We start from the raw sequence: 11,578 nt of genomic DNA, 5'->3' as shown, positions 1-11,578 counted from the left end.
GATGGCTTAATCTTGCTTTCATGTGCTGGTTGGCACTGGCCAAAAATATGCTGGAACAATGTATTTTAATCAGGGATGCCAATTCAAAGCCTTTTAATTAATCAGACACCCATGAAGAGACAATGTCAAGATACCTCAATAATAAAAAGCTGTGGAAAAAAAAAATTAAATTTGAGTTCAGCTGCATGGGAAGAAGAGAAGTAGTAGAAAATCAAAGCACTGTCATGGACGCCATTATGGTGCAGATTAGAAAAACTTCATGATAGGATACCACCTTCACTTAAGCTTGCAGCTTATCTATTAAAGAAAGTCTTAATGAGTTCTCCTATCAACTTAACTTTCAGTTTTTTCTAGATTAAAAGAGGGAAACAAAAATAAGAGAAATATCAAAGACAGCACAACTCTTGATGGGATCAGAATATGACGGATATGCGGAAAACGTTATCAAAATTCAAAAAATTTCAAAAAACACAATTACACTGTTTCTATTAATCATAATGAGCACAAACCAACTAATGCAATAAGTCATAAAAAACATGGCAACGGATGTGAGTGATACTATGATCGTGTCACTAATGTTCATCATCATCTATCAAAGGAGACGCTGGTATCTTATTCACACCATGGAGTGGAGGCTACATGGGAGTGGTTACGGATGAAGTGATTTGGGGAAATTGTGGTTGGTGATTTTGTAGAGGAGCAGTAGATCCAACAATTCCACACAATACTCAACTTTTGATGATGGTTCTGTGGAAACTCTTGTGGCGCTGCAAAGCGATGTAGTCACTTTTGGTCACATGACTTATTTAATTAAAAAAAAAAAAAAGTTTCCATTGGAGATTTGTGATGTATTTTGATACACCTCAAAACCACTTCCTCCGAGCGCAAAAAAAAAATGTTTTTTTCAAAATTGTCATCTTTCCATTAGGAAAATTTATTAATCCAATTTCTACAATTCCATAGTCAATGGAAACGCAGCTAGTGAGAGGAAATTAAGATAAACTGAGTTATTTGTATTCATGGTCATCGGTGTCACAAATGGGTTCCACATGCAGCAGGTTTATTAACTCAGACAGGATGACAGGTGTCAAAACATGGTTATGAGTCCATAAAGCTAAATCAGGGCCAGGCAGGCAGTGGTCAAACACGAGCATGGCGGCATCGGAGATCAGACGTTGAGTGGAACAGGACAGGGTCAGGTAAACAGAAGTTCAGGTCCAGATAGAAACGCTGGCTAGATGGCATAAACAATACTTCGCACTGAATGAGGCTCTATGCAGTGCTTTAGTGTTATGTTGGTGATTGGCAAATGGTAGTCGGGTGAGGGTCATCCAGGAATTACGCGCTGGGGTTAACAGCTCCCGGTGGAGACCAGAGGGGGAGACGGAGCTCTCACTCTTCACAATAAGTCTGATTTGTCACAAGTGGGAAAACATTTATTAGCACATGTCCACCACATATAGTTGGAAGATGCTCAGTGCAAAATGTCCCAATAGTGCAAATCTCGCAATCCATACGTCACAAATAAATCAGAGTCTCTGATTGGTCAAAGCTCGACCAAGTTTAACTTTAAATGTAAATTCAATTCAAAATGCTCTTAAAATCGATGTAGCAATTCATGATCGCGAGAGATTTCAACACAGAATTCTGAAGTGTTTATATCACAAGGTTTACATAGACTTTTTACAAGAAGTGGTTGCCTGAATGTTGCTTTTGGCTTGTAAAAAAAACGTAAAAATACAAGTCTTTGAAGAACAAGTAACACTTTTTCACACAGGAGCAGTTATAGTGGTTGAACCAAGAAGTTAATCGATGACTTGTGATTTTCTTGTTGTAAGTTAATGGAACTAATAATCCATTCAAAAGGTTAGATTTTTGTACACATCTTGCAAACATGGACACTGCCATGTAAGACAAGCATGTTCACAACAACTTGTTGTGAATTCTATTCTGTCAGATGCTTACCAGGCAAACACAACTGTTCATTTAATTAGAAATAGTTTAAGATAAGTTAAAACAGAATCATAATTCAGTACTGTAGTCAATCACATCTTAATACATTTGGTCAACTTTTTTATAGGTGCTGGGGAGGCGTTTGACCACCCCAGAGGAATTAAATGGAGCATATTTTTACAATTTAAGGCCTTTATGCATATTCAGTGTCAAAACCATAAATGTACCAGAACATACAAAAAATCGTTTTTTTATGTTTGCCTAGGAAAAATATATTTATCTCCCTGATCCATTAAAAAGGAAGAGTAAATATGTTGAAGTGATAGGAGAGGAGGTTTGTTGTGAAGGATGAAATGTTGGTGTGAGTGGGGAGGATAGTGTTGGTTGGAAGTAGATGATTCAGTGCTGTGACCCCCTAAAGGAAGATGCCGAAACGAAAAGAAGAAACATTTTGACGGAAAATCTCTGGCTCAGTTTTGACGAATGACCTGTCTGTCAACCTATTAAAGGTCAGGAAGTATTAGAGGAAAAGCCCAGTTTCACCTGTAACCCATGAGTATCAGACACTGTCAGCTGTTATCAATCTTACAGCTGTCATGCAGCACTGAAAGAACAAGATCAGACACAAATCTACTGTCAGGGGCCATGACAAGATTATAGCTGTACAAACGCTATTTCAGTGCTATGATGGGCAAGAAATCCAAAATGAAAATTCAGTGTTCCCTCATCTATTGTAGGGGTTATAATCTAAGACTATAACATTTCACACTTTTCTCTCTTATTTAAATTCTTAATGCTCAAACTTTTATTTTAATATCAGCGCATCATATGGACTGTGATTTTTTTTTTTTTTTTTTGCAGATTTGGTGAGATTAATGTGCTCTGCACAGGAGACACTACACAGAGGAGATTGATTGACAAGGTCAACAGCCAATCAGGAAGCAGAACACTGTGCTTTTCAAATAAAAAAGGAACATGGAAAATGAAAAACTAAAAAAATATCCCCAGAACAGCAAGACAAAGCATACAATAAAAAAATATTTAATTTTAAAAGCTCACATTGTTGATTTGGAACATTTCCAGCCCAAATTTACAAACCATCCATTTTCTGAGTCTGTTTTATCGCTTTTGGGGTCACAGGGTTGCTGGAGCCTACCCAGCTGCTGTTGAGGCTAAGGCGGGATACACGCTGAACAGGTCGCCAGGCTGTTGCAGGGCCACACAACCACACATACACCTAGGGGCAATTTAGAGATACCATTGAACCTATGAAGCATGTTTTTGGATGGTGGAATGAAGTCAGGGTGCCCAGAGAAAACCCACGCATGCACGGGAAGAGCATGCAAGCCCGACACAGAGGGGTCCCAGCTGGGGTTTGAACCAGGTTCTTCTTGCTGTGAGGCAAAAGTGTTCACCACTACTCCACCGTGCACCGTCAAGACCAAAACAGCAAACCTCCATCTCGTTTCTGTGTGTGTTTCAGCTGCTGTTTACAATATTATTATTATTTTTTTAATGGGGAAATTAGGAAATTAGGAGGTGTGTTTAAGTTAAAAGAAGTGTATTTGACAAGGAACTCTGATCTACAAACAACCTTTTTCTAACATTCTAACAACTGACTTTCTTCAAGATAGAAACCTTAAAAATAATATTACATCAAAAAGTGTAAATTTTTAAAACAACATAAAAAACGTAAATAATATGAAAAATTGAAAAATAAACAAACATACATGAGTATGAATAAATAAAACACTATAAGATACTCTCAAATCAAATAGAAGAAAATCATAGAACCTGTTGGAGACAATGTGGCTCAACACTTGCTAATCAGTATCATAATTTTTTGGAATTGACCCAGTTTAAAGACGTTTTGGCCAAACGTTCGGTCCTTCCTGTAAGTGCTATTTTCAAAACTTCCCAACACTTCTCTGCTTTGAGGCTTTATATCTGGGTTTTGATCGCTTTATGAAATGGAAGTTACAGATAAAACTATTGTAGTTTGGAAGATTGCAATGGAGTTGTCCTAGGATGGAAAAGTTGACCCATTCAAAAGAATACATTTTATCAAATCTGGTAAAAATGGATTTTCTTTATTTCCCTTGTAAGAGCAGATTTTATTTGACATTATTTGTAACTCATTTACCCTTTATAAAGATAACCCCGTTGTCGTTTCCTCTTTTTTCTTCTTTCTTTAATAAGTCACTGGGTATTACAATATTTTAAATATCATCAGTGTATTTTATCTTTTATTTGAAACCAAACTCATTTTTTTTTTTTACATATTATTTATTATTATTATTGTACCGATGTCCCCCAAGGGCTCCGTAGATAACACTCACTTAGGTCAACACATTTTTTACATACTATTATAAGCTTTCTTTACACAAGGTTTCTTTACAAGGTTCTGTTGGGTCATATTTTACTTTTTGCTTCTTCTTTTGCTAAAATGATGACATTGGGGCAGTTAATATGAGGCGGTCCTTTAAAAAAAAGTAGAAGCATCAATTCTGGGTGAAGGTTATGCAGCACCATCATTTTAACACAAGTGGAGCAGGCTAACCACTGAAGAAAAATGGCTCCAACCTCAAAGGGTTAAAACATCAAAGAGGAAAATGCTGGTAGAGATAGAAAATGGGAGTGCAGAGATCCTTCTGCAGGGTTTCTTCCCGTGACAGTTGCTTCATCCTATCAGTTGCACCGCTATTAACAATTGGGTTGTCCTGTTTGGTCGCTGACCTTCACTTGTGTTGGCAATTATTCACTATTTCGTTCTGCATATGAATCCTGCACGTTTCTTGCTTTGATTAGTGCGCACACCATTTAAATCAATTGGAATCTAACTCTGTTACTCGTCTGCGAGGGGTGAGGCGATTCATTCACGCAGCCGTGTTTCTCTGTGTGTATTCTTTGGTGACACGCTCTTTATCCGGGTGTTGCAGCTTCTCCTAGCTGGGGACATCAGGGTATATCCTCAACAATCAGCAACATAATCCCACCGTTCTGAACGAGGAGGAGAAACGTGTCACAGCAGGGAAAAAACGTGCAGACTCTGCTGACAAAAAGAGTTTTTTAATGCAAAAAGAGTAAAAAGAAACCTACTTTTGTGAGTTAATTCTGAGGCAATGTGAGGATTAAAGACCTAGAAGAAGGGGGAACTGCAGAATGCTGGGGATGCTTTGTTGGGATGAGTGCGCACTCATCACTCCGCCGCTGGTAATGTGCAAACATACGTTCATGTGCAGATGCTCGAGCAGATGCCAGACATAGGAGCACAGGAAGTGGGATGTCACTTGACCTCATTTTAAATAAAGGTTCTCCAGTCAAACATGCATTCAACCTACAATTTTACTTTTTGCTCAGGCAGAAAACACTGCGGAACTGTAAATAAGCCTGACACAGGAAGCTGCTTCATACAATTAGCATTAAGAGACACACACCAACACATGCACAACTGCAGTTTACTTGGTTTCAAGGCTGCATGGAGAGACAGCTTCCTCTGATGGCTGCGCCATCATCTCAGATTTTACATGAAGTTTCCTCATTGGGAGTGTCAACCTACTTTTTGCACCGAGATCAGTGAATGGGGAACTGTAAACTGATGGGAAAAGACAACGAAGACAAACAAAACAGTAGTGGAGCTGAAAAGAAAAACTCCTAAATGTCAAATAAATTTTGAATCATCACAAACAAGCTGTCGACAAGAGGAAGTGGAGGGAAAACTTTGCAGTGATTCCAGATTGTTCTTTCTACTTTTACACAAGTTTTTGCCAATGAATTGTTTATGTATCATCAGTAACATGCTTGTAATCTGGTTCCAATCAAATCAGACTGAAGATGTTAACTATTCCTGCTCTTATTATAAATTTACTGTTTTTCATTTGAACTTATCTTCAGTTAACACATCATCTACATTTAATTGAGCAAATAAATATATTTTTTTTTAAATTTTGAGACTGATAAAGCAATTTGGATGAGTAGTAAAATGGATATTTTAAGTCCTGATGCTATGACTCAACTTCAAAATAACATTAATAAATGAGAACCATCAACAACTTAATTAAAAATATATATATTTATTCAAAAACAGACAAAATATGTCAAGAAGACTTGGCTAACCTGTTTATTCAGTATCTACTTGAAACTTTTTCCATCACTGGCATGACAGTTGAAAGATTCTCTAGTATGTCAGTCAAGTGGCCTTCTGTGGGCTTCATCTAAAAGATACAAATGTATCAACTTCTGAATCAGAGATTTTAATTATGACCTTTGGCGACCTCTCAAAATAATTTAAAATGACCATTTCCTCCTTCTCCGCAGGTGTTAGCAGTATATCACATTAGTTTTAGCAGGTAAACTACCACATTAGCATTCAAGGGATATAGTAAAATGCTGCGGAATTCAGGGAAATTCTAGCATATGATAAAAACAAAAAAGAAGAGTAACGTGATGGAACTAATCAGTCAGATGTTAAACTGAAATCTCACTGATGGCAACAGAAGCTGACACAAGAACCTGTCAGTAAACAACTGAAAGCCTGAACATGACACACACTGACAAATGTGTGAACTGAAACCAGATGTGGACAATTCACAAGACACACAGTCAACTCTTAGCAGCATCGCCTGCATACACAAACTTAATAACAACTGCTAAACATGAGAAAAAACAACAAAATAAAAGTCTCCTCATAGCTAGTCTTCACGTTCATTTCATTTTGTAGAGCAGCCTCAATGAGAAAATGTCTGCAGTCTTTAAATATAGTGAGTAATTATTGTAATTTTAAACTTAAATGAAATTGCTAATTAGGACATTCTTTTCAAACACTAATCTTAGACATTTTAGGGGTTTTTATGGCACAGAATACGTCACAACAAGAAAAACTATGCATATTAAATCCCCCTTAAAGTTATGGACTATTTAAGCAAGTACAACAGGCTTTTTTTCTACCTATTTTGATGAGATAGGTACAGAGCTCCCAAAGGGACATAAAAAAGATAGTTCTGGTTTCTTGCGTGCGCCAGAAATTATGCTATCTGGTGTGCACCATATACTTTGCTATCTGGCCCGCACCACACACTATATTATCTCGTGCTCCCCACACACTATACTATCTGTTGCACACCACATGTACTATCTGGTGCGCATCACATCCTATGCTATGTGGTGTACACACCACACTACTAGCTGGTGCACTCCACATACTATACTTTCTGGTGCGCATCACATACTATGCTATCTGCCAAAAATTATATATTTATCTGAGGCGCACCACACACTATACTATCTGGTGCACACCACATGTACTATCTCGTGGGCACTACATGTCCTATCAGCCATAAACTATATTATTTGGTGTGCACCACACACTACTAGCTAATGCACTCCACATACTATATTATCGGGTGTACACCACACACTATACTATCTGGTGAACACCACATGTACTTTCTGGTTCGCACCACACACTATGCTATCTGCCATAAATTATATAATCTGGTGTGCACCACATACTATGCTATCTGGCGCACACCACACACTACAAGTTGGTGCACATCACACACTACAAGTTGGTGCACACCACATACTATACTATCTGGTGCACACCACATACCATCTGTCATAAATAATCTATCAAGAAACTATATACTACACACCAGAATCTTTCTGGTGCCAGCAGGTAGTTTCTGGTAAGCACTAGAAAACCAATACATTTTTTAAACTCCTATGTCTCTTTAGGGGCTCTGTATCTAAGAACCCGACACAGATAAAAAAAAGAAGAAGATATAGTGTATATCCATTCAGTTGTGTAGACATTTCACAAAGAATATCACATCTAATAGGAACATACATTTTACAAGATAGACATTGCAGCAGTTTCCCCTTCTGAGCATGTGTGAGGTCTGCAGCCTCTTTTAGATTCAACTCATCTTCAGGAACCTTCAACCAGCCAGTGTCTTCCTTTTTTCCCTGCACGTGAAAAATGAAAATCCAACCTACATAGATACGCATAACCATAATAGCTTTCAAAAATATGAAATATGACCCCATTTGTTTACTGCATCTTTATGCCCCACGTCTCTGGTTTCCATGGTGATTCTGCAATTACCAGAGATTGACTAATCCCATTGCAAATTTTTTCTATTTTCTTTTATGAGGTGGGGGAGTGTTGGTACCACATGGTGGAAACGTGCTTTTCGGCAGATACATAAATCAAGGCTATTTTGCAAATTTAAGCAGAGATCTAAAAAAATGAAACTGTTAAATTATCAAAAGATTGATGGAAAACTTTTTTTTAAATAATAAAGAAATTAGGCCTCTGTGCTACAAATTGGTATGGATTTGGAGCAACTCAGTAAACACTGCTCTGCAGCTGAAGCATCCTCTCATTTTGTATCATCTTGGGGAAACTACTGTGATTATATCTGTCTTTTATACTCTCTCTTTTTCAAATCCTTCTTCACAAGTACTGTTGAAGATATTCCCTTTCAGGAGGCTCAAAAATTCATTCTTGTCCTTTCTTTAAATCGGCTCACCTTGTAATAACCTCCACTTGCACCTTCTCCAAAGTTTCTCTCTGTCCTTGTGTGTTGTGGGCACATATGTGTGTGTACCGGGGTAGTGTGTCATTGTCACAATTCAGCACTCTATTTTTCTGCCCTCAGCTCCCTCAGGAATTCTGTCCCCCATACGCCTGCACCCCACCCCTCCAAGACGCACACAAACATGCTTGCACAGTCTGAAAAGCTCCATCTTGGTCAAAAAGTCATTAGAATTCATCTCATGTATTGAACTTTGAGGTCGTGACTTTCTGCTGTGTACATGGCTCAGAGCTACGGTGGAAAAAGTGCAAACTCTCTGTGATCTCTTCCTCTTTCCCTCTGCCTTTCTGCCCCCTCCATCTCTCCTCCTAAATACACACAGAGCTTCGGAATGACTTCAGAAATTCTCTTCCTTTTCTTCCGGCATCACACCAAAAAGACGAAGAGTGAACTCCGGTCCTCATGACTCACCTCGTCAAGATGAGGGTTGATCTCTTATTTTCGTCGGCCTCCTTTTAACAGCTTTTTGCAGTAATAAACACACATGGAACGGAGGGTTTTATATCAAGCACATTTGCTTTGAACGGCGTGTTCTTAGGAAGAGGTGATGGTCTCTTTTTTAAATTTTTGCCTGAAAGCTTCTTTTTACTGTCAGAGATTTGTGCAGGAAATCCAGATATTTCTATTTTTTATTTTATTGATTTATTGTATCAAACCTTATTTAGAATAAGAATCAGAATAGCTTTATTGTCTTAGTACAGAATATAACAAAAATAGCAGGAAAATACATATATAAGAAGTAAAAGCAATAAAATATGTAAAAAATATGTTAACAGAATCAACCTATACGATTAGAATATTGTTTCAAATTGAAATAAATCAATAACTGATATTGTAAAATACCATTTGGATTGAGAAATAGTCTCTAAAGAGGTGCCATCACAGCGGACAACACATCTCTGACTCACACTGGCTGGATTTTTGGCTTAAGATGATTTGTTTTAGGTCAGTGAATTAGATTGCTTAAAATGAACTAATATCGACTATGAACCACAAATCATGATGTGAATCAAATCAAATCTACTATTTTCACAAAATGAAGCAGATTTCTCGGTATTCTCTTCTGACTCCTCCCTCTCTGTCTGATAGAGATGTCTGCCACATTGCGAAGGCACAACCCCCTCCCACATCTAACGCTCCGGCTTTTCTCCCCTCTCATCCCTGAACTCTCAAGTTTTTTTTTTTTTTTCGTCTCATGTTTTATCTTCCAAGTTCTGCCGTCGTCTGTAACCCAATCGGAATCCAAATCCCGTTGCCTCGTCTTCGCCCTCACCTTCTCATCCAGACGCCCTCACTGTCTTCATCCCTTTCGTCACCCTCTTTCTCATTCAGCCCTCTCATCCTTCTCTTCCTCTCCCCACCCCCCCACTGCACTGCTTGTATCTCACTCTGTCCTAGTTTCCACAGCCTGCGTTATGAATTATGTGCAACTAGCTTGCCTCATGAAAGAATCATCTTGCCCAATGAATAATAGATGTTGAGTAGAATAGAAGTGTAGCTTACAAACTGTGTTTACCCTCCCTGCCTCATCCACTGCTTTATTAATTTCATCATAGTTAAACAATAGACTGACTCTTTCTATTAAGTGGCATGCTATATAAAGGTGGCAACCACTGCTGTAACAAATTAGATTTGTTTATTGTTCTTCATGGAGTTCCCTCACAAATTAGATTGAACTTTGCAACATGCACAACCTCTGATTTGCTTTGGTGACAAAACAAAGTCAGCTGTGACGGCCCCAGGTATCGTCGATTTTCCTGAAAGACTGACTGAATATGTCCTCATGCATCCCCGTACATCAAGTGTTAGTCACACAGAGGATTGGCGGGGTGAAGATTCCTTTCACCTTAACTCTGTGTTTGCTTTGCGGGCTGCACACACCGTACCAGCAGTTCAAACACCCAGCTGCTTCAGACGCTTGATTCAAGTCTCAGCTGATTCTCAGCAGGTTATCAACCGTCTCACTAACAAGACCAGCAGGGGGACTCCGCTCACTCCAAAACGCCGAAAAACTGCTGGGAAAAGAAAACCCCTTCGTTCCATGTCTGAAGAGAGAGCACTTGTGAGAGAAAATGTCTTTTTTTACGCTGAATTATTGTCCTCCTACTCTGCAAGGCTCTGCTAAAACTCATTACCTTTAATCATGAACTTTTTAAAATTTAATTCAAACTGTATCCAAAAATACATATTATTACAACCTGAAGGAAATTGGACAATTTTATTTTAACTTAATTTAATTCTGTCTGAGGCATTTACACATTTTTTATTATTAGTGACAGGAAGTAACCCATTTTAACTATAGGACGTACCAATAATAAATGATTCATTTTCAAATTTACATCATATAGCCTATGAGGCACACCAAGCTATAAGACGCATTAAACGGGACAAAATAGTCAGAAATAAGTCCTTCAGTGAATCACTTTATTGGCTGCGTTCGCAGGAACTCTAGAACTTGTTTGTATTATGCTACACATCTGTTCTGTTAGAAGCGTTAGCCATGTTAGCGTATTGACAAAACCTAGTTAGTGACACAAAAAAAAAGGTCCTATACCACTTCATATAAGCTGTTTTACTGCATCCACAATAACACCCAACCTTGTTTGCAACTCATTAAAAAGCAGACTGATTGGACTAAAACAAATGTTACTGTGACTACTCCACACCTTGTTAGCATCATGTAAAAATCTGTTGTATCCAAATTCCTTCACTAGCCACAACTTAGTGCACTATATTTTTTAGGGTGGTCAGAATCTAAGAATATGTCCCATTTCCCACCCTAATCCCTAACCACTAAAAACCTATCTAGTGCAATGGATTTTAAAGGCAATTTGGACACCATGTACTTTACTTTCGTTTTCCTAAACGGCTGTTTTGACGTCACCAATTCCACAAAGTTAAAATTGAATCAATACAAACATTTCACGACGTCTATATGTGACTCCACTAAGTTCTGATGAAAAAAAACCTTTGGATGCTTTATTAAATAATTAAATTTAAACGTTTTTTTTTTTTTTCTTTTTTGC

Source organism: Oryzias melastigma, linkage group LG12 (genome assembly GCF_002922805.2).
Source record: "Oryzias melastigma strain HK-1 linkage group LG12, ASM292280v2, whole genome shotgun sequence".
Taxonomy (NCBI): Eukaryota; Metazoa; Chordata; class Actinopteri; order Beloniformes; family Adrianichthyidae; genus Oryzias; species Oryzias melastigma.
Note: the sequence above shows the minus strand (reverse complement) of the source record.